Source organism: Hyperolius riggenbachi, chromosome 4, assembly GCF_040937935.1.
Source record: "Hyperolius riggenbachi isolate aHypRig1 chromosome 4, aHypRig1.pri, whole genome shotgun sequence".
NCBI lineage: Eukaryota > Metazoa > Chordata > Amphibia > Anura > Hyperoliidae > Hyperolius > Hyperolius riggenbachi.
The window spans coordinates 337681100-337706053 of record NC_090649.1 but is presented as its reverse complement, the minus strand read 5'-3'; positions in this window follow the sequence as shown (position 1 = coordinate 337706053).

The following is a 24954-nucleotide window of genomic DNA, read 5'->3' as shown; positions in this document are numbered from 1 at the left end:
TGTATATGTCCCCAGTATATGTCCCAGTATATGTAGCCAGGGGTATATGTGCCCAGTATATGTAGTCAGGGGTATATGTGCCCAGTATATGTAGCCAGGGGTATATGTGCCCAGTATATGTAGCCAGGGGTATATGTGCCCAGTATATGTAATAAGGGGTATATGTCCCCGGTATATGTAGTCAGGGGTATATGTGCCCGGTATATGTAGCAAGGGGTATATGTCCCCAGTATATGTAGCCAGGGGTATATGTGCCCAGTATATGTAGGCAGGGGTATGTGTGCCCAGTATATGTAGGTAGGGGTATATGTGCCCAGTATATATAGGCAGGTGTATATGTCCCAGTATATGTAGGCAGGGATATATGTGCCCAGTATATGTAGCCAGGGGTATATGTGCCCAGTATATATGTAGTAAGGGGTATATTTCCCCGGTATATGTAGTCAGGGGTATATGTGCCCGGTATATGTAGCCAGGGGTATATGTCCCCAGTATATGTAGCCAGGGGTATATGTGCCCAGTATACGTAGGCAGGGGTATATGTGCCCAGTATATGTAGGTAGGGGTATATGTACCCAGTATATGTAAGTAGGGGTATATGTGCCCGGTATATGTAGGTAGGGGTATATGTCCCCAGTATATGTAGGCAGGTGTATATGTCCCCAGTATATGTCCCAGTATATGTAGGCAGGGGTATATGTGCCCAGTATATGTAGCCAGGGGTATATGTGCCCAGTATATGTAGTTGGGGGTATATGTGCCCAGTATATGTAGGCAGGGGTAAATTTGCCCAGTATATGTAGGTAGGGGTATGTGTCCCCAGTATATATAGTCAGGGTTATATGTGCCCAGTATATGCAGGTAGGGGTATATGTGCCCAGTATATGTAGGTAGGGGTATATGTCCCCAGTATATATAGTCAGGGTTATATGTGCCCAGTATATGTAGGTAGGGGTATATGTGCCCAGTATATGTAGGTAGGGGTATATGTCCCCAGTATATATAGTCAGGGTTATATGTGCCCAGTATATGTAGGTAGGGGTATATGTGCCCAGTATATATGTAGTCGGGGGTATATGTCCCAGAATAGGTAGCCAGGTGTGCCCCCATCAGGAGGGGAGCAGTGCAGAGAAGAGGGAGAGCTGTGAGCAGCGGTGAAGAAGGGGGGCCATCTCCCCCCCTTCCCTCCCTCGCTCGCTCTCCCCTCCGAACTAATGTGCGGGTGGCAGGCAGCGAGCAGGACTTACCTTCCGTCTCGATGCAGTGCCGGCGCAGGATGGATTTGCCGCTACTCTGGTCTGTTCCAGACCAGAGCAGTGGCACCAGAACTTCCGGCGCTGGCGCGAGACGGAAGGTAAGTTCCGCCCACTGCCATCTACCCGCACATTAGTTCGGAGGGGAGAACGAGTGAGGGAGGGAGAGCCCTAAGGTGACGGAAGGGAGGGGGGGGTGAGATGGCCCCCCTTCTCCACCGCTGCTCACAGCTCTCCCTCTTCTCTGCGCTGCTCTCCTCCAGCTGGCCGCACGGGTACGCGGCCGGGGGGAAAGGGAGCAGCAGGCGGTCAAGTGGCGCGGGGCCTGTTCAAGCGTGGGGCCTGGGGTGTTTGCCCCAGTTGCCCCCCCCAAAGGCCGGCTCTGCCTTTAGGACTGACTGACTAGCCCATATGAGTCTGTCAGCAGTCTAGCGTTGTCCCTCTCTATGCCGGGGATGCTGGCAGCAGTGATGCTTTCAAACAGGATCGGTCACATCAGCTGATCTCCATAGATGGCCGCTCACTGGGTCTTGCTGAATGTAGTGCCTGGAGGCTGTGTGTGCAAGTTTGTTAGCCGAACTCCACTAAGGAAAGGTGTATGACCATATAATAGCACTCCATGTACAAGTTGTTCAAAGGTATAACAATGTTTATTAGTAACAATCAGATAGCACCATACATATAAAAACATTAAAAAACACCAAATGGTCAAACCTCATATATATCAACTATAACGTGCTGGCACCTCAATTAGGTAAGCCAGCAATGCAATTCAGACCTATAATTATCATCAGAGTGGCTCAATAAGAGCCCACCCAGTGATAGAACCCGGGTTCTGTAGTACTCAAAAAGTGACTAAGTTGTGTTTAAAATTTAAAAAAGTAGAAAGTGCAGTATACAACCTGAAAAAGAATTAGATTAGCATTCATACAAAATAGTGCAAAAAAGTGCAGCAGGGGATGCCATATAAAGTGTATTATGATGCTGGAACTGACAGCAATGTGCAAAAGGCGAGCGCACTCTGAACTCCGACTATGTGTGGGGATAGAGTGAGCTGCTGAAGGTTCCTGGAATGTGCAGTGCATGCAGAAAGGATACACGACAAAGTCTGTGTTTGGTTGAAAAAACAATAAAATGTTTATTACGCAACGCGTTTCTGGAGAGAAGCTTTCTCCTTTCTTCAGGTTTTTCGCCTGAAAAAAGGAGAAAGCTTCTCTCCAGAAACGCGTGCATTCACTGCACCTTCCAGGAACCTTCAGCAGCACACTCTATCCCCACACATAGTGGAAGTTCAGAGTGCGGTTAACAAACTTGCACACACAGCCTCCAGGCACTACATCAAGCAAGACCCAGTGAGCGGCCATCTATTGACATCAGTTGATGTGACCGATCCTGTTTGAAAGCATCACTGCTGCCTGCATCCCCGGCATAGAGAGGGACAATGCTAGAGTGCTGACAGACCCATGTGGGCTAGTCAGTAAGTCCTAAAGGTAAGATCATCCCTGGCAGGCTTGCCATGGACAACTGCTACCCTTCTGAGTGCGCCCTCCTCTTTCTCCTCCTATTCCCCCCCCCCCACCCCTTGTCTATACAGATACTTGCACCACTATCCAGTGGCTTCCAGAGAGCGGCACCACCACCATTTTCATCTTCAGCCTACACACTGTATAACACCACTACAGGACACTCCCCTGTATATACAGGAGTCTTCTATATATACACTGCCCAGTGTATATGGGACACTACCTACTGCAAAGAAGCCATTACCTCAGGTGGCTATCATGTAGCGTGAGTATCCACCGATCTATGCGCTGCCTCCCACTTCCAGCGGCCCCGTGACTAGGCTGCTCCGGCCGTGTGTAAAGCCCAGAGCGCTCCTGCAGTCCATTTCCGGCTTGCTAGTTCTGGTCTTGTGCAGTTGTGTTGGGTGACATCACCACTAAAGGGGATCTTGGATCTTTACACATTAGGCGGCCACAGCGCGCTATGCAGCCAGCCTGATCCTTGCCCTTATTTGATCTGTCTGGTTGCTCTGTATTAAACCTTAACGCGTTTCAACCGATATGCGTCGGCCTTCTTCAGAAGGTATTACTTTTGTAAATGTCCACAGTCCTTATATAGAGAGTGTCTTTCTAGGTAATGTCCGCCCATATGCACATTTCTTCACATGATTTTATTCAAACTATTTGCCTTTAAAGTGGCCTTGTCCCCATTCCACTATTAAAACCACATAATTCACTTAATTATCTCATACTCAAGTTAAAAATAAAAATAAAAACTTAAAATAAAATGAAGTAAAATAAAGTAATGGTAAGAGGATATACTGTACTTGAATTCCATTAGTCTCACTTAAGGAACCCAAAAATCTCCATTTCACTATTGAGACCTTTAGGTATCATTGTGTCTAACTGATATATCCATTTGGATTCCTTCTGTGACATTTTTTGTATATAGTCACCCCCTCTTTCACTCTTTTTAACCACTTCCAACCCAAAAAATATTGTATCCATTAAACTTTCCCCATGTTTCTCACTATAATGTTTTGATAATGGATGCTCACTATTTTTCTTTTCAATATTTTTGAAATGTTCCCCAATCCTCTCTTGTAGAGACCGTTTGGCTCTCCCAACATATCTCTTGTGGCATGGACATTGTGTACATTACACCATCCCACACATGGTACATGTTATACTGTATTTTATCTTATAATACCACTTCCACAACTCTCCCCACATTACTGGTCCTCCTACAATTTTTACACATACCGCATCTAACAAATCCAGGTCTCCCTCTCTGTTCCACTAAATCACCACTTTTCCTCTCTTTAGCTGCTGTGGCGATAGTTAACCCATTGTTAGGGGCTTTTTTAAAAAAAACTATTTGGGCCTACCAGGCAACATTTCCCCCAGTACTTTATCCTCCTTAAGTACATCCCAATGCTTTTGAATGACTCTTGTGACCTTATGGGATTGTAAGGAATACTGTAATACCATGTTAAATTCATGTTTTTCTCGATTATTAATCAATGTAGGACGCAACAGTTCTCCCCGTTCCTTCTGTCTAACTGCCAGCTTAGATTTCTCTATTTGTTCTATCAGATACCCTTTTTCCAGGAAGCATTCCGTAAGATTTTCTGCTTCCCTATCCTAGTCCTCCACCCTTGTGCAGTTACGACGTAACCTGGTAAACTGCCCTTTGGGTATATTATCAAGACACCTCGGAAGATGTCAACTTGTATACAAAATATAACTGTTTACGTCCACAGGTTTTTGGAAAGTTTTAGTATAAAAACAACCATCACACACATACAGTTCCAAATCCAAATAACTGATGTTAATTTTACTGATGTTTGCTGTGAGTTTGATTCTCCATTCAATATTGTTCAATACTCTGATGTACTCATTCAGTGAGGCCTCATCACCTCTCCAGATCAGTAGCACGTCATCTATGAAACATCGCCATAGGACCAGATTCACACATAGAGTGGGAGTAGGAGTGATATTAGCCCTACTAGATTTAATATACCAACTAATAATAGGTATCTGCCCATAGCACCAAGTCCGGTTATACCAGAACAAACCAAAACAGGGTTAGGAGCTAGAAACAGAACCCCCAGTGGACCCCTGTTGAAGAGTCAGGAAATATATAGAAAGAACCAAACTAATACCCCCAATTAAGACGTAAAATGAGTTAATCTACAAGTAAAAGTCAATAGTAGGAATAGGAATAATATAGTGATTGAAGAACCCCGCAACTCCATTAGTCAATATTTTTTACGGACACCTCGTGTCTCAAACGTAAAAGAGGGTATAGAGGGGGGTGGAAGAAGTGTAAAAAAGAAGCAGCAAAGGTAGAGGAGGAGGTAATTAATAAAGCAGAAGGAGTGTTCAATTTGAGTAAGCGTGAGCTGAAGGATGAAGAAATTAACCTTCTAAAGAGAGGGCTGAAATTTTCCCCTACCAATCACATCAATAAATTTGAAACCGTTATTGGTGTAAAGATATTTATGAGGAAATTATGTCTAAAAAAATGTTTCTGAAAAGGCCAGTACAAGGTGAGATTGAAGAGTCTGACTTTAAACATCTTTAGAAAATCCCTCCTCTTTTTTCCCAAGGGCTGAATATAGTGACGCGATGACAGCGTTCGATAATCTGGTAGAGAAAGATATCAGAAGACTGAAAATAAATAAAAGATTTCAAAAAGATAATTTAACAAGTAACGAAAGAAAAGCGATGAACGATTTGAGGAACGATTCGGAAATCACTATACCCCCTGCGGATAAGGGTGGAGGTGTAGTAGTGCAATCATATAGATTGTTGGGGGACCTAGAGACTTACCACGTCTTGGGACATGACCCCACAATCAATTTTGCTACACAATTAATAAGCCTAATAAATGAAGGCATTAATTGTGGTATCCTGAATCAAAGAGAATATGATTACTTAAACATGAAATTCCCAAGGAGACATCTGCCAAAGGTTCACAAAGATAGAAATAACCCACCAGGGAGACCCAGTGTCTGGGGTGGGCTCACTCACCACAAATCTCTCAAGATATGTGGACCACTTTTTACAAAAATTTGTGAAAATGACTGAATCTTACATTGAGGATTCTAAGCACGTCCTGAATGTTTTGGGGGATCTGCGGTGGGAAGATGGGTGGTTAATGTGCACTTTGGATGTGACCTCCCCATATACAATTATTGACCATCAAAGGGGACTTGATCCAGTCAGTTATCACTTGAGGAAGAGTAATGTAATGAATGAAACACATAAAAACTTTGTATTGGACTCTATCCAGTTTATTTTAAACCATAACTACTTTAAATTTGATGGAAAGTGGTATCTACAGGTCAATGGCACGTTGATGGGGACCAGGTTCGCACCCGCTTATGCAAATTTGTTCATGTTCCATTGGGAAGAGGAATATGTGTATGAAAATCGTGCACCGGGTGCGAATCTGGTCCTATGCCGATGTTTCATAGATGACGTGCTACTGATCTGGAGAGGTGATGAGGCCTCACTGAATGAGTACATTTATTTATTTATTTATTTATTTATTTATTTATTGTATTTATAAAGCGCCAACATATTACGCAGCGCTGAACATTAATTTAGGTTACAGACAATATTTAGGGGTGACATACAGCAATATGACAATACAGGAATACAAGAAAACCAGATCACACAGCACAGTATTAGTACAAGGTAATGCTTAGTCAGTCACTGGATGGAGCATGGAGATTAGGCAAGTTAGGTTCACTCAGATGCATAGCATGGGTTCACAGTAATGGAGGTGCAAGATCAGGTAGGACACAAAAGGAGGAGGACCCTGCCCAAAGGCTTACAATCTAGAGGGAGAGGTAAGGACACGAATGGTAGGGGACCAGAGTTCAGCTGTAGGTTTAGAGCACTTGTGAGGGGTAGTAGGCCAAAGTGAAAAGGTGAGTTTTGAGGGCTTTCTTGAAGATGTTGAAGGAGGGGGCTGCCCTAATGGGTGGAGGTAGGGAGTTCCATAGTGTTGGAGCAGCTCTTGAGAAGTCCTGGAGGCGTGCATGGGACTGGGTGATGCGGGGGGCGGTTAGGCAAAGTTCATTGGAAGAGCGGAGTGAGCGGCTAGGTGTGTACCTCTGAGTAAGATCGGAAATGTAGGTTGGACAGGTTTTGTGGACAGATTTGTAGGTCAGACACAGTATCTTGAATCTGATTCTGGACTGGATAGGAAGCCAGTGGAGGGATTCTAGGAGGGGATCTGCCGTGGTGGAGCGATGGGAGCAGTGGATAATTCTGGCTGCCGCATTCATGATGGACTGCAGTGGGGCTGTTCGGGTCATAGGGAGACCAGACAGCAGGGCATTGCAGTAGTCAAGGCGGGAAATTATGAGGGCATGGATGAGGAGTTTGGTGGTGGCAGAGGTCAGGAAAGGGCGAATCTTACAGATGTTACGAAGGTGGAAGTTGCAGGACTTTGTGAGGTTTTGGATGTGGGAAGTGAAGGAGAGTGCGGAGTCCAGGGTGACACCCAGACAGCGGGCTTGAGAGGTAGGGCGAATGGTAGTGTGGTTAACAGTGACATGCACATCTGGGAGGTTCGTGGATGGCTGGGGTGGGAAGATCATAAATTCCGTTTTGTCTAGATTTAGTTTCAGGAACCTAGCAGACATCCAGGAGGAGATGGCGGATAGGCAGGAGGAGACCTTGTCCATGGTAGTGGTGGATATGTCAGGGGTGTGGAGGTAGATCTGGGTGTCATCTGCATACAGATGATAGTTAAAACCCATGGAGGAGATAACCTTGCCAATGGAGGATGTGTATAGGGTGAACAGTAGGGGGCCAAGGACCGAATCTTGGGGGACTCCCACCGAGAGGTGGTTGGGGTGGATGAGGACTCATTGAAGGTGGTCGTGAAGGAGCGGTTGGAGAGGTAGGATGAAAGCCAGGACAGGGCGAGATCGTGAATGCCCAAGGACTGGAGGGACTGGAGGAGTACGGGATGATCTACTGTGTCAAAAGCTGCTGACAGGTCAAGGAGGAGGAGAATGGAGTATTTACCTTCAGCTTTAGCTAAGGCAAGGTCGTTGACCACTTTGGTGAGAGCAGTTTCGGTTGAGTGGGCAGGCCGAAATCCAGATTGGAGTGGGTCTAGCAGTGAGTTGGCATTGAGGTACTGGGTCAGGTGTTTGTGAACCAGACGCTCAAGGAGTTTTGAGGCAAAGGGGAGGAGGGAGATAGGACGGTAGTTGGAGGGTAGCGAAGGGTCGAGTGAGGGTTTCTTGAGCAGGGGTAGTACAGTGGCCTGCTTGAAGTCTGTGGGGAAGGTGCCTGTGGATAGGGAGAGGTTGAACAGGGTAGTGAGGACTGGGGCCAATTCCGTGAAGTGAGGCTGGAGTAAATCAGAAGGGAAGGGGTCAAGGGGGGAAGTAGTGGTATGGGAAGTCTGCAGTAGGTGGTTGACTTCCTCGGTGGTAGTATGAGTGAAGGATGTGAGGGGAGGATAGGGTGGAGGAGGAGCTGGTTGGGAGGGGGTGGGAGGTGAAGATTGGAGATTGGATATTTCCTGGCGGATGGAGACAATTTTGTTGGTGAAGTGGGTGGCTAAATCTGTGGCAGTGAGGGAGGAAACAGAGGGTGGGGGGGTGGGTTTAAGCAGGGAGTTGAAGGTGGCAAAAAGACGCCGGGGGTTGGAAGCTTGTGCTCCGATGAGCTTGGTAAAGTATTCCTGCTTCGCATGAGCAAGGGCAGTGTGGAATTGCAGCAGGTTGGTCTTGTACTGTAGGAAATCCTGGTTAAGTCTAGTTTTCCTCCATTTCCGTTCAGTGGCACGTGTTTTCCTCTGGAGGATGCGAGTATGGGTAGTGCGCCAGGGCTGGGGGTTAGGGGGTCGGTTGTGGCGAAATATTGGTGGAGCAGCTTTCTCTAGGGCTGATGAGAGAGTTTGGCGATACTGAGCTGCAGCAAGATTAGGACAGGTTAGGGTGGGGAGAGTGGAGGAGAGGGCATGGAGGGGGTCAGCAAGGACACTAGGGTTGAGCTTGCGTAGGTCTCGCTGCCATCGACCAGGTGGGTGGGTGGCTAATTTGGAGGTGCCTTCCGTGAGGAGGTTGAAGGTGAGAAGGTGATGGTCTGAGGGTGGAAAGGGTGCGATGTCAAGGTCTGCAATGGTGGTGGATTTAGTGAATATAAGGTCGAGAGTGTGACCTGCAGTGTGAGTGGGGGTGTTGGCGTGTTGTACAAGTCCAAGTGAGTTGGCAATGGTGAGTAGCCGGGTCACAGCAGAGCTCTGGGCTTCATCGATGGGAATATTGAAATCCCCAAGGATGATGGTGGGGAGGTCAGAGGAGAGGATGTGAGGGAGCCAGGAGGCAAGGTCATCGAGAAATTGTGGGGTGGAGCCCGGAGGGCGGTATAAGACCGCAACAATAGCAGGGAGGGGGTGGTAGAGGCGAATGGTGTGGGCCTCAAAGGATGTGAATTGTAGAGAGGTAGGTGGTGTGAGGACACGGAAGGTGCAGGATGGGGAGAGGAGCAGACCCACCCCTCCCCCGGTCCTGTTGTCTGGTCTGGGGGTGTGACTGAGGTGAAGCCCCCCATAGGAGAGGGCAGCCTCTGCAGCAGAGTCAGAGGGGGTGAGCCATGTCTCAGTGAGTGCGAGGATGGTGAGGGATTTGGAGAGGAAGAGGTCGTGGACTGTTGTAAGTTTGTTGCGGACGGATCTGGCATTCCAGAGACCGCAGGGTAGGGGGAGTATGTGATTGTGGGTGGGATGGATGGAAATAAGGTTGGAGCGAGGATGGGTGTTGAGGTTATTTGTGGACAGAGGGCTGTGAAGTGTATGAAGCAGGTCAGCAGGGGATGCTTGTCTGGCAGCAGGCTGTGGCCCAGGATTGGGTGATTTATCACCAGCTGCAAGTAAGAGTAGGAGGGAGAGAGTTAGCAAATGTGAATGGGATTTAAATGTTTGTGAGGTTTTTGAGCTGCTGGAGGGATAGAGAGATTTCAGGAGAGCTAACAGCTCATGAGAAGCTGAGTAAGGTGAGGAAAGCAGAGCAGGTGAAATGAATATGGAGTGTGGTACATTGGGAGGATGCATATTGCAATGCAACTTGTAGATGTTTGCAGACAGGCAGAACATAAGAAAAAGTGCAGTAAACATGGTAATGATCTCTGATTATAACCAGGAAGTTTCCAACCACTAAACCGTTTAAATGAGTATGCAGTTAGTGCAAGCAAACCTGTGTAAATAAAGAAGCAGAGTCTACTTGGCTGTGCAACATATGTCCAGCAGTGGCATTTTTAGCAACAGCATTGGAGGCAGTTGTGGATGCAGAGTAGTTGTTTCCAGCAGAGTCCTGTGGCTGTTGAATCCTGTTTGAATTCCTGGGTGAATTCTTGGTAAATTCTTGGTAAGTTGTAAAGCACTTTGTAATAAATGGCACTTCGGAATTAAATGGCACAAGTGACCTAGGCCACGAGTGACCAAGCTCCAGCTCTTAAATAGGTATGGTAGCTGCCATGGCTGAATTGGTAGTGATTCTAAATTAGAAATTGGGAAAACAGTTCAGCTGAGGATGGGAGTGGCTACCAAAAACCAGGCCTGCTGCAATAAATAATTACTGCTCACTGGGCCGGAACACAAAGGATTCACAAATGTAATATAGGAATTTACTAACACTAACTAACATCAAAGTATTGAACAATAATGAATGGGGAATCAAACTCACAGCAAACATCTGGATCTGGAACTGTATGTTCAATATTTGGATCTGGAACTGTATGTGCGTGATGGTTATTTTTATACTAAAACTTTCCAAAAACCTGTGGACGTAAACAGTTATATTTTGTATATAAGTTGTCATCTTCCGAGGTGGCTTGATAATATACCCAAAGGGCAGTTTACCAGGTTGTGTCGTAACTGCACAAGGGTGAAGGACTATGATAGGGAAGCAGAAAATCTTACGGAATGCTTCCTGGAAAAAGGGTATCCGATAGAACAAATAGAGAAATCTAAGCTGGCAGTTAGACGGAAGGAACAGGGAGAACTGTTGGGTCCTACATTGATTAATAATTGAGAAAAAGATGAATTTAACATGGTATTACAGTTTTCCTCACAATCTCATAGGGTCACAAGAGTCATTCAAAAGCATTGGGATGTACTTAAGGAGGATAAAGTACTGGGGGAAATGTTGCCAGGTATGCCCAGATTGTTTTTTAAAAAAGCCCCTAACATTGGGTTAACTATCGCCACACCAGCTAAAGAGAGGAAAAGTGGTGAATTAGTGGAACAGAGAGGGAGACCTGGATTTGTTAGATGCGGTATGTGTAAAAATTGTAGGAGGACCAGTAATGTGGAGAGAGTTGTGGAAGTGGTATTATAAGATAAAAGACAGTATAACAAGTACCACGTGTGGGGTGGTGTATTGTATACAATGTCCATGCCACAAGAGATATGTTGGGAGAGCCAAACGGTCTCTACAAGAGAGAATTGGGGAACATTTCAAAAATATTGAAAAGAAAAATAGTGAGCATCCATTATCAAAATATAGTGAGAAACATGGGGAAAGTTTAAGGGATACAATATTTTTTGGGTTGGAAGTGGTTAAAAAGAGTGAAAGAGGGGGTGACTATATACAAAAAATGTCACAGAAGGAATCCAAATATACTGTATCAGTTAGACACAATGATACCTAAGGGTCTCAATAGTGAAATGGAGATTTTTGGGTTTCTTAAGTGAGACTAATGGAATTCAAGTATATCCTCTTACCGTTACTTTATTTTACTTCATTTTATTTTAAGTTTTTATTTTTAACTTGAGTATGAGATAATTGAGTGAATGATGTGGTTTTAATAGTGGAATGGGTACAAGGACACTTTAAAGGCAAATAGTTTGAATAAAATCATGTGAAGAAATGTGCATATGGGCGGACATTACCTAGAAAGACACTCTCTATATAAGGACTGTGGACATTCACAAAAGTAATTCCTTCTGAAGAAGACCGACGCATATCGGTTGAAATGCGTTAAGATTTAATACAGAGCAACCAGAAAGATCAAATAAGGGCAAGGATCAGGATGGCTGCATAGCGCGCTGTGGCCGCCTAATGTGTAAAGATCAAAGATCCCCTTTAGTGTTGACATCACCCAACACAACTGCACAAGTCCGGAACTAGCCAGGCAGAAGTGGACTGCAGGGGCGCTCTGGGCTTCACACACGGCCGTAGCAGCGGGAGCAGTCACGGGGCCGCTGGAAGTGGGAGGCAGCGCATAGATCGGTGGATACTCATGCTACATGATAGCCACCTGAGGTAACGGCTTATTTGTGGAATATCCATGGTAATAAATAAATATATATAATAAGTTTTATATTCATACTATTAGCGCGTGTTGTAAATCTAATTCATTTTTTTTAACAATTCTAGACTGGAGGGTTGAAGGTGTCCTCTTACAATACGCAGCTTAAGCTTACCGACCAGCGCCATTTAGTTTACATATCGTCTTATTATCTTTTGGGAGACATCTATGTCATTTCCCATAAAAAAAATTACTTGCTGGTTGAATAAAAGTAATTTTAAGTAAAATTTTGCCAGGGGTATGAATAATTATGGGCATCACTGTACAATCTCAACCAACAAGGTGTGCAGTGAGGGACTTCAGTATATTACAGGTGACTGGAGTAAAGAAATAACAGATTGATAGAAGAATCCTCTTTGGCCACCGGTCCCCGTTGGTAGCTGTTCATGCTATGCTTACTGCTGCATGCCAGGTTCTTCTGCCACCGCAACTCCCTATCCCTGAGGAGGATTTTGATTGGTCCTCTTGACTAACCAAATAAAAATCCTTAGAGGTAGAGATGGTCACTGTGGGGGAACCACAGTAACCTGTGTGACAAGACAAGACCAGAAGCCAAATGATGCAATATCGTAGGATAAGGGAATAGTTCAATTGAAAAAGAGTATTTATACTCACAAAGGAAGGTTGCAGAACTTGCAATCACCGTATGTCGCCTACGGGGAAAAATACCGTCCCCTCTTGGTACTTCAGGTAGGATACCTCATTTTATAGTCTTTTTATTATTTTTCATTTATTTATGTATACTCTGTGGTGGAGAAGCAATGTGTGTCCCAGTGGCCAGCTTAAGAGGAGCGTTGTATCCAGTGCTGCTCAGATACCCCTTTTCCAAATCCAGATCCATTTTGGATCTGGATACCCCGATATCCAATCCGGGTTGGATATCCGAGTTCCAAATTTTCCGATCCGAATCGGATATCCGACCTCAGTATCCAGCGGATTCGGATATTCAGATAGAAAACCGGAAGTGGCCTTTAAATTGCTTTAAAAACATTTTTAGGGTAAATGAGGCATGTAGCATCATTATTTTTTAAAGGGGAACACTAATTGATGATGTGGGGACTTAAATCACCCCCCCCACCCCACCCCCCCAAAAAAAATGGCTGTCAATTAACATCAGGACTAAGTTCCAGACAGCGGTCGTGCTGCCGCAGTTGGGGCCTCCCCACTACTTGGACAGCACAGACATCTCCCCAGAAAATTACACAGCAATTGTGTTCAGTTAATCACTATGGCACCTAATGTTGGTACTACGGCACAGGTTAAACATTAAAAAAGGAGAGGTTCCAGGAAGCGGTCGTACTGCCGCAGTTGGGGCCTCCTAACAACTTGGACAGCACAGACACATCCCAAAAAATTACACAGCAAATGTGTTCAGATAATCACCATGGCACCTAGTGTTGGTAGTACCACGGCTGTAACAAAAATTTGAACCAGGCTTATGAATGAAGATGGAGCCAGGAGGTGGTGGTGGTAAAGGGTGGTGAGGCAGGCATAGTGATTCCCACTCAGCCACTTCATTTCCACCTCTTGCTAACATCAGGGGCCAGGAACTCACCAACTGCCCAAGCCTGGTTCATTTTTTAAAAAGTCAGACTGTCTACAGACTGGGTGGACAGACAAGAGCGCTTTTCGGCGACCACGCCACCGGCCGCACTGAAGCACCTTTCTGACAGGACAGCACTTCCAGGGCGTACTGTGCCAGCTCACTCCAGATATCCAGGTGCTTGACCCAGTAATTCAAGGGGTCCACAGGGTGTCGGTGTCAAGCCCGCTGTAGGACCCCATGTAGTCTGCCACCATCCGGGTCAGGTGTTGGTTCTGGCTTTGATAGCAGGATGCTGCTGCAGGCATCTCCTCTGTAGGCAGCGGTACTGGCGTGGCATAGAGCACCTTTGTCAGAGACAGTAGGTTTGTTAGGCGCCTGCTGCTGCTGGATGCAGGCACCACATGCTGCTGTGCTGTCTGGACTGTGACAGCAGGGGGGGGGGGGGGTGTGGGAGTCAGGTGGAAGGCTTCCTCCAAGCGCCGAACCAGAATCTGCTGCAAGTCCCTCATTCGGCACAAAGGGTCTCCTCCTACAGGCATGAACTGAGCCAGCTTCCCCTTCAGCCGTGGTTCCAGCATCAGGGTGATCCAGATGTCCTCCCAAGCACGCATCTGTTTCTCCCTTGAGTCTTTGCGCAGGCACTGCAGCATGTGCGCTGCCATGGGGAAGAGGGCTGCCATCTCTGCTGACACATACTCGTCTTCATCACCCCCAGTGCTATCCTCCTGCTCTGACTCCTGAGCCTCCTCCTGCTCTTTCCACCCCCGCACTACTTCAGCTGCACTCTGCTGTGCCCCCTCTTCTTCAAGGTCAGGGACCTCCAACTCCTCCAAGTCCTCCAAGTCCTCAACCTCCTCCTCCTGCCGCACAGAGGTGGACTGTGAACGTTGCTGCTGCACCTGCTGAATCAAGGCTGCCTCTCCCACTTCCAGCAGAGCATCGATGGCCTTCTCGAGCATGCACACCATGGTCACCCACTCACACAGCGTCGCATGGTCCCAGCTGACCATGTTGGTGGCCTCCAGGAAGGGTGCCAGCACCAAGCACACCAGCTGCATTTTTCCCCACTCAGCAGGGCGGATGATGTCCGGAAGGTGGGTGTTGCCAGTCCTGGACAAGTTGGCCTCCATGGTGGCTTTGGCCAGGTAGTGGTTGACAGCCCACCTCTGTTCAACCAGACGTTCCAACATTGCCAGGGTGGAATTCCAGCGTGTTGGAACGTCTATGATGAGCCGGTGCCGTGGGAGGTTCAGCTCCAGCTGCACGGCTTCCAGGGACGCTGTGGCACCACCCGAGTGGCGAAAATGACCCACGGTTTTCCTTGCTGCTCCCAAAAGAGTGTCCATCCCTTGGTAGGTGCGCAGGAATTTCTGCACCACCAGGTTCAGGACATGGGCCAGACAGGGGATGTGGGTGAGGTTTCCCCGGTGGATGGCGGCAACCAGGTTTGCCACATTGTCGGCCACCACCTCTTCCGACTTTCAGGCCTCTGGGAGTCAGCCAACTCCTCTCCTGCTCTTGGAGTTTGGCCAGGACGTGGTCTGCCGTAAGTTTGTTCTTCTCCAGGGTGACCATCTGCAGCAGGGCTTGGCAGTGGCGGGTCTTCACACTGCTGCTGAGGCGGGGGTGTTCGCCGGCAGGTTTGCCGGAGGATGGAACCGGATCAGAGCTGGAACCTGCTGCACTTCCCCTGACCCTGCTGTGGGCTGGCACCACCCACTGGGATGATGATGCTGCTGTCCCCTCCTCACCCCCTTCCACCAAACTGACCCAGTGCGCCGTGAAGGACAGATAGCGGCCTGTCCCGAACCTGCTGCTCCAGGAGTCCATGGTCACATGCATGATCCAGCCCACGCTCCACGTTGGCCTTCACAAACTGGTGCAGTGCTGGGATGGCCGTGCATGCAGAGTAGTGCCGGCTGGGGATTGGCCAATACGGCACTGCGCGCTGCAGGAGCACACACATCTGGCTCCCCTCCTACACAAACGAGTACGGGGGGATCTGGGAGGACATGACCCGTGCAAGCAGGCCATTCAGCTGGAGTATGCGACGGCTGCCGGGGGGGCTGAGCCCTGACCACGAAGGACTCGCTCAGCAGGGTCTGGTGGTGGCGGCGTTTTTGGCTTGCACGGGAAGCCGAGGAGGAAGCAGAGGAGACCACTGAGGAGGACTGGCTGCTTGAACAGGCCTCAGTGTTGGCAGGAGTGGCAAAGTGGGTTATTGTGCTCTGACCACTGCAAGGGCCAGTGCCAGCTTCCTTCAGGCTCTTGAATTCCTCGTGCTGCGGTTTGTGTTTATTAGACAGTTGATGAAGCTGGAGGTGCCATAGTTGGAGGGGTTAGACCCTCTGCTCATCTGCACATGATACACATTACAAGTCACAAACTTGCTTCCAAGTGAGCGCAGATGACAAAACTGCCATATTGGGGATTTCAATTTGCCCTGCCCCTTACGTCGCCCAGGGTGGAATGCTGCTGCAGATTTTCTCCCAGTGGTGGTTGGGGCCTGGGGTTGAGTGATGCAGCTGGTGGTAGTAGTGGCAGATGGAGCAGCAGGCTGTGGGTCATGCATTCCATGCCCACTGCTGCTCCTGCCAATCCCTGCAATGCTGATCCTGCGTGCCAGACCCACTGAATCAACATCCTCCTCAGAGTCAGAGTTGACATCCCCTCCTGTGTATGGTAGTCCGGGTCCTTCACCTCATCATCAACATCAAACTCCCCCTCCTCGAATAACTGCTGGGATGATGAGCACGCCCCAAACTCCTCTTCTGCTGACACATCATGGTTGACGGACTCCCCCCCCCCCCCCCCAACACTTACTGTCACCATCTCAGACTCTTCCACAAAGCCCATTGTGTCCAGAATGTGTTTTGTAGGGCTGGTGATGGCCTGCTCGTCATCCACCATCAGCTGCATCACAGGCGCGGCGTCTTTCTCCTCCAATTTGCGCCACTGACCCTGCTTGAAAATGGCCGCTACACGCTGCTGCGTCTCTGCAGCGTGACTCCCCCTAACAGCTGGACCGCCAGTGGGTAGCAGCGGAATGGAGACTGATGCAGAAGAACTGCTGACGGAGGCTGCAATGTTGCTCCCTCTCCTCTTGGCCTTGCTGCCCCTCCCCTGGCTGCCAGTGCCAGACATAGCACAAGATATGTGTTGATGTCACAGATGATGTGTGGGGTACTTGAACTTTATTAGCGGGCTTGGACTGTGAATCAGCACAGTGACAGACAGCAGAGTAGAACAAGACACACTGACACTGCTCACTGCTCAGTCAGTAGCACAGCAGCACTACAATAATCTGTAGTAGCTAACACAGTCCTACTGACTCTCTAACAACTAATAGCACTGCAGTAACTACACAATAACACAGTATTCCTACCTACCTATACTGTAGCTAGCTACTAGCTAGCCTAGGCTAATAGCAGGCCAGCCAGCCGCAGGAGGCCTGGACTGTGCAGCACACACAGACACAGGACCTAACTAGCAGGCAGCTGCTGCAGCTCAAAGTCTGACTGACTGACACTGACAAATTATACACAGGCAAGCTAACTACAACACAATATAGCAGTAGTGTAGTGAAGGTGTTTATATGTAAAAACGCTGGATTTAACAGTCTGATAATGCACTTGCTTTAGCCAAACACACTGGAGTTGTCTCTCAGTGGCAGTCACAAATCAAGGACGAGATTCTCATCATGGCCCCCCTCCTTACAGTATATACAGTAGGGACTGGCCAAGGTTCCCCTCTGTGATTGGTTGCTTGGGATTAGGCTGGGAGCCCTCTGATTGGCTCAATGACGTCATGGACGTCAGCTCCATGGTAACAGTACCCGGATTCGGATATCCGACCGGTATCTGCGGATATGCGACCAAATATCCGCGGGTTGCTGAACGGATTTGGGCACAGGTATCCGGTATCTGAATCCAGTCGGATAGCTGAAAAAAGTTTGGATATCCGGGTTACCCGGATATCCGGAATCCTGAAGAGCAGCCCTGGTTGTATCCCCCCAAGCAGCGGAGGAGTGACAGCTGATACCGGTGGGCAATGGATAAGAAAAGGGTTTTAAAAAATGTTTTTACACTAAATAGGTAAAGAGTAAATCATCTGGGTTTTCCATAGTAAAGGAGGCTACCTTATGCTCAAAGAAGCCAGTGATACATTGGCAATACAGACCTTTCACCTGCTCTGAGCAGGTGAAAAGTTCTTGCCTATGTTTGATTGGAAATATCACTTCCTTTCACATTATAAGGGGAAAATCATAGGGGTAAAGAACTTGCTGGGCAATGAAATGGCCCAAGTGAGGTCTTTTCTGCCCAGTTGGTTAATAATTAAAATTGAATTAGCGATGGTTCCATTGCTTAATTTTAGAAATCACCAGCGCTTATAGCTGGTGAGTTTGTGAATTCCCCACCGCTGCCCATTGCTACCGGTCAATCTAGTGACAACTCCTCATTCCTCTGATGGACGCTGGAACCACTTGCAGCTCCCTGAACAGTATAGCGCTGGGAAGTCAGCAAGAAGAAGACGTCCGGCATGTGTCCCAGCGAGCACCAGCAGTCAGCGGCCAGTGGTGTAGCGACAGGAAGCATTTTTGGGGCATATATATATATATATATATGCAAAGAATACAGTAGGAAAAATCCCAACTTTTAGTAAAAGATTTGTTTTGCTCCATTTTAGTTATTTTTATATTCTCCATAATATAATATTGATCTATAAGATTTAGCCCATTTTACATATAACATAGTTCATTAAGATCTAGCACATTTTATAGAATACCAGTTTTAATGATTGGAAAGACATTCTTAGAGAAAGGGTCATACTGATATTTGCTTGCTGCAAGAGTAGCAACAAAAAGAGAGAACAGCCTCCATTATATAAATTACAAGTTTTATGAGAGGAGCCAATTAGCTGCTTGTTGATGGGGAACAAAACGTTCTATTATTAGCATAGTCCTTTGGAGACTGTTAAATTACCGTAGCTGACATTGAAGGACAGTGAACTGCTTTAAATAAAATATAATCAACAGCAGGTAAAACATTATTAAAAGTAAACGTACTCATTTTTGCTGGTCTATGACTGTTACCTTAGACAACATTTTAGGAATAAACAGCATTTATTTTTGAAACCTACACAAATTACTATACATTTGTAACCTGGAATATAGCATTAAGTAAATACACCATTGTACATATTTTTTACATAAAAAGGCTAGCAAGTGTAATAAAAAGCTGCATTTTGGACAATTACATACAGGTAAAATAAACAACACATCACTGCACTACCGACTGACTTAGCTAAAATTGTACTTATACAATGTTTCCTTGTTTCCCCAACAAAAGTTTATTTCCACTGAGAAAGGCATTTACATTAAGAAAAACAAATACAAAAAAACAAAACAGTAACAGAAATATTTATTTCCACGTATTCCTAACATACTGAAGAAGATAATTCCAAGTGTCAAACTAGGAATTACCAGTAAATACAAAAAACATTTGTAATTTAAACCTACCACGTGAAATCCAGCACCACTTCTATAAAATGTCCAGTTTATTGAAGAAGTTAAAAACAGCCGTGAGTAGCAATGCAGGCCTGTTTCCTTTGGTCTTATGCTCTAGCAGGGTGATCTGGAACGGGAACATGCTGTGCCCGAGGTGGGACTTTGATGGCCAGGTCTGATAGGTTTGGAGTAGTTTGTTTATGGGTTTCAATGTAAGTTTCTTTTTTACGGTAGATGGGCTGATACAAGGGCGCATCCACCAATGGGATGCTTCTAGGCATGTGGCTGAGCCACATCACAGCTATGTTCTGTTGCTCCATGTAACTTTTTAACTTTTGACGTTTTATTGAAGTGATGTTGGATTTGGCTTGGTTGAGTTTCAGGTGTCCTGGTGATACACAGGGCTATCCGATTGCATGCGTCAGCCCGGTCATTTAAGTGCGGCTCTCCTTTGCTTTGGTGACTAATTTAAAACTATTGATTTTATTTTTCTTTTCTTCAAAGGTTATCTGCCACAAAACACCTGAAAAGTGTTTAGATTTATCACTGTTTCATTATCACTGTTGCAAATTACAGATGCAGAAGAGTCTCAATCTTCCAATTGTAATATTAAATACTTAACACAGGAAGAAGTGAAGGCAAGACCTTTAAATTAAACATAGACAAGGCACCTGGCCCGGATGGCATGCATCCTTGGGTCCTATGAGAATTAAGTTCAGTTATCAATAAACCCCTTTATCTTATCTTTTGTGACTCTCTTTCAACTGGCAGAGTTCCAGTAGATTGGCATACAGCCCACATTTTCTCATTATTTAAGAAGGGCAAAAAATCAGATCCAGGAAATCATAGACTTGTAAGCTTAACATCAGTTGTATGCAAACTATTTGAGGGGTTACTAAGAGATACTATAGAAGACTTCATAGTAGAAAATAATCTTATTTCTCAGCATTGGTTTATTAAAGACGGGTCCTGTTTGACTAACATGCTCAGCTTTTATGAGGTAGTGAACGCTAATGTGGATATTGAGAATGCTGTAGATGTGATATACTTAGACTTTGCAAAGGCCTTCAACACTGTTCCCCAAAAAAGTCTAGTGCAAAAGTTGAGGATGCAAGGACTGGGGAAGTGTCTGGGTGCATGGATAGGGAACTGCCTAATTGATAGAAAACAAAGAGTTGTGGTCAATGGATGTTATTCAAAATGGGTGACTGTGAGCAGTGGGGTCCCACAGGGGTCAGTACTGGGTCCAGTGCTCTTCAATTTATTTATTAATGATCTAGTAGATGCAGTAGAAAGCAATGTTGCTATTTTTGCAGATGATACAACATTGTACAGAATCATCAAATCTCAGGAAGATAGTGACATATTGAAACTGGATCTGGATAGAATGGCTATATGGGCACATCAATGGTAGATGAAATTCAAAGTTGAAAAATGAAAAGTCATGCATTTTCATCATACCAATGGTCTAGCACCATACAAAATAAACGGGATACAGATGGGGACATCAAACTTGGAGAAGGACTTAGGAGTACTCATCGACAATGTAATGATCCGCTCAGCTGGATGCACTGGCAGACAGCTGTTTGACCATTCCTCTAGTCTGTGGGCTGCAGGTCTCTGCAAGAGAGACCTGTCTTTCCATTACAAGTTTCTGGTCTGTTCTGCTGCTGAGGAATTTGCATACACTCGTTATGCAAATCTAGTGTTGGGCCGAACAGTTCGCCTGGCGAACCTCTCTGGGCCTCTTACTACTTCCGGGTCGCAATGACCCGGAGTAGTACGCCTGCGCTGCCCGGCGGAGCGCGTCCTAGATCGCGCTCCCGTTGCCGGGCACTCTCTGCGCATGTGCGTGACGTCATGAGTGATGTCACGCTCATGCGCAGAGAGTGCCCGGCAATGGGAGCGCGATCTAGGACGCGCTCCGCCCGGCAGCGCAGGCGTACTACTCCGGGTCATTGCGACCCGGAAGTAGTAAGAGGCCCATGGATTTAGAGATGTTCGCCGGCATCTCTATGCAAATCCCCTACCTGCCTCCTTTGATGACTGGCAGTATAAAGAGCTATGTTTCCCAGAGTCCTTTGCTGGTCATAAGGGTTAGTCCTGTGGAACACTCTTGGAGTGTCAGCCTTGCTCATTGTTTGAATATTAGTTTAGAGTAATTCCTGGAACTGCACTAGGCAGATTCCCTAGTGCAGTTAGGATTGCATATCTGTTTTGTTTGTCTGTTGCGATTGTCCTGTCCCAGCGGTGGTCGACAGGAAGTCGTTCTGATCTTTGTTCTTGGAGTATAGCTGGAGCAGCGGTTGCTACCAGCTATCTTATCTGATCTGTCTTGCCAGGATCGCACTCGCCTTGCGCTAGTGCTGTGGATCCGTCTGATCTCCATCTCTCTTTCTATACTTGGATCGCACTAGCCTCTTGCGCTAGTGCTGTGGATCCTTCTGTTCTGCCTTCCTGGATCGCACTAGCCTCTTGCGCTAGTGCTGTGGATCCTATCTCTCGCTTATTCCTGTTTTCGTGTATCTGTCTTGTCTGCTACGAACGCTTGCTGGAGGCTCGGTGAGGTAACAGTTAAGCAAGCACTCGCGTCTTCTGTTTCATGTATGTCTGTCGGTGGTTAGTTAGGCGTGCTTGTCTCTGTTGTGCTTATCACGCGGAGACCGCGCATAAACGCGTGCACTGTTGCGAATGAGTGCGGTGTTCGCGTTTAGCTAGCGTTTATTATTTTCCTTATCTTCTCATTGTATGATTTGCTGTGCCTTTGCTACTCTTGAGCTCTGCCTTGCTGTAGCCTTGTGTCACCTCTGGCAATCGCCTCTCTCGCGATTGCGTTCCTGCTTCATATCTGCTGTTGTGTATGCACCGTCGCGGGTTGGCGACTAGTTTGGTGCACACACATACAATCTGTCCCTTTGCTCAATCTCTTTCGCAATCGCTCCTCAGGCGATTGCGTTCTCACTCGGTTTCCTTTGTTGTGTGTCTGCCGTTGCAGGTGGCGGCTAGATTGGTGGACATACATACTTTCCTCATCTGTTCTTATTCGGTCTTGTGTCGCTGTTAGCAATCGCCATCTCTGGCGATTGCCTTCTCACTTTGTCTTCATGGTTTTGTGTTCATCGTCGCAGGGCAGCGACTAGTTTGGTGAACACGCATACCCTCTGTCGCTTTGATCTCTCTCTTTCAGGGCTATCTTGCCCTGCGTTTCTTCCCTTCGTGCAATTCCTGTCTTGCATCTGTGGCAGGGCAGAGGAGCTGTTCCTCTGCACTCCACAGTTCCTCCTGCCGACAGGAATTTCCCTCTACAGGTGCATTTCACCTTTTGCTGGGTTCCCTCAAATTACACGCTTGTGGAGGATTTCCGCAGTGTCAGCGCACGTCTTGTGCGCTCATCACGGAGAGAATTCCACAATCGTTACAGACAACAAGTTAAATAATCATATTCAATGCCAAGCCACTGCAGCTAAAGCTAATACAATTTTGGGATGCATTAAAAGGGAAATAAAAACTTGGGATGCTAGAATAGTATTGCCCCTGTTTAACTCTCTAGTAAGGCCACATCTGGAATATGGAATTCAGTTCTGGGCACCACATTACAGGAAAGATATTGCAGTTGTAGAGCAGGTGCAGAGACGGGCAACAAAATTATTATGAGGGTTGGAAGGTCTCACTTACCAAGAAAGGTTAGATAAACTGGGTTTATTTAGTCTAGAGAAAAGACACCTTAGAGGGGATCTAATTAACATGTATAAATACATCAGAGGGCAATATAAAAGCTTGTCGGATGAGCTTTTTGTCCCTAGGTCTTCTCAAAGGACTAGAGGACATGATCTGCGCATGGAGGAAAAACATATTAGCCATTTATTTAGGAAAGAGTTCTTTACAGTAAGAGTGATTAAGATGTGGAATGCATTGCCACAGGAAGTAGTTATGGCAAATTCTATATATGCATTTAAAGGAGGCTTAGATGCTTTCCTTGCAATGAAAGACATCCATGGCTATAATTACTAGGTAATGCCCAGTGTTGTTGATCCAGGGATTGAAATCTGATTTCCATCTGGAGTCGGGAAGGAATTTTTTTCCCTTTTGGGGCTAATTCGACCATGCCTTGTAAGGGGTTTTCCCCTTCCTCTGGATCAACAGGGATATGTGAGGAAGCAAGCTGGTGTTGTACTTTGTTTTCTGGTTGAACTTGATGGACGTATGTCTTTTTTCAGCCCAAATAAATATTTAACTATGTCAACATTCCAACTAATGCCTGAAATGAGAGGGATGAACAGAAAAACTTATCTGATTGACAGATCCAGAAATAATAATCAACTGTGGATCAATAGACTCTGCTTGGGAAAACTTGAGGGATAGTTATATTTATTGTTTTGTGGAATTTTAAGAATTTTAAAAACAGTACTTTTCCACATTTACCTCTTTCTGTCTACAGGATATGATGTGTATATAAATTTATATTGTGCCTTTGTGCAGACACTGTAACCCTAATATGTCCACCACTAACAAGGCACCACTAGTATCTCCTGTTGTTAACAGATCAAATGTTCTTGTGTTGTTTGAAGTGAAAACATTCCTGATTTATGGGGGTCATTTAGGGATGCAACTCACTTGAAATTGCCTCAGATGTTTAACCCCTAAAGTAGATTGAGGCCTCTTTCACAGTGTGACATTAAAGTCGCACGTTAGAAAATGTTCCAATGCAGTATAATGCACAGCAATGCAAAGTCTGTGCGACATTCACAGTGCACATGTTGCGTTGTGTGTAACGTGTAGCAATATTTAGAAAGTGCTGTGCGTTTAGCAATACATTAGCTGTGTTATGTGTGTTGCACATTCTCAGTACTGTTGTTTTTTTATTTTTAAATGTAACACATGCGCCATTTTCGTTCCATCAGTATGCGACGAAAACGGCGCACCAAGAGACACATAACGTAGTACAAAATAACGTCCAATTTTATAACCTACATGCGCTGCATTAGGGGCACGTTGTGTGACCTTAATGTCACATCAAACACAACGTCTTAGTGAGCCTTAAAGTGTTCCCAGAAAGGTATGTGTGATGTGTGATGAAAGTCCATTTATCTATGTTATACATCTCTTCTCCCTTTTTTGCTACTGTGGCAGCTATGGGATTGGGCAGCAAACCATGTACCTAAGTTTTTGCAAAGACAATGAAATACATTTGTGAAATATGTGGAGTTCTCTAATTGGCTGACACGATCATGTGACACACTGGAAGTCTTGATATGTAAAGCATTAATATGAGGTTCATATTTTTTTTTTTATTTCCATGAAAACATGCATGAAATTATTGTTTTATAGGAAAAGCAAATGGATAAGAAATGTAGTCATTGACAAAGTGAGAAAATAATTATTTTAATAGAAATTATAACTGGATCCTTTTGCTTTTAAATAAAATCACCACCTTGTAGGCTTCGGGTAGTCTAGTTCTCACTTTACTGAGTTAATATGACAATATTTCACCCTATGCTTCTCCCACAACTTGGCTTGATGAACTTATTATGTACCATTCAATCATGCTGCTCCCACAACAACTTAATAGGGTTGAGACTCAGTTTTATAGAGAGAAAACCTAATGAAAAAAGTGAATTAGCAAATCAGGAAACTAAGCCCTATACATACATTTGGAGAATAAGACCATAGGCAAACACGGGGGGGGGGGGGGGGGGGGGAATTATAGCTGCCAAAAATCCCCCTTCAGACCAGGGCCAGTGCAGTGTCTGGGGACAAGCACAAGAGCACAAGTTAAGGCACCAGGGGCTTGATTCGCTAACC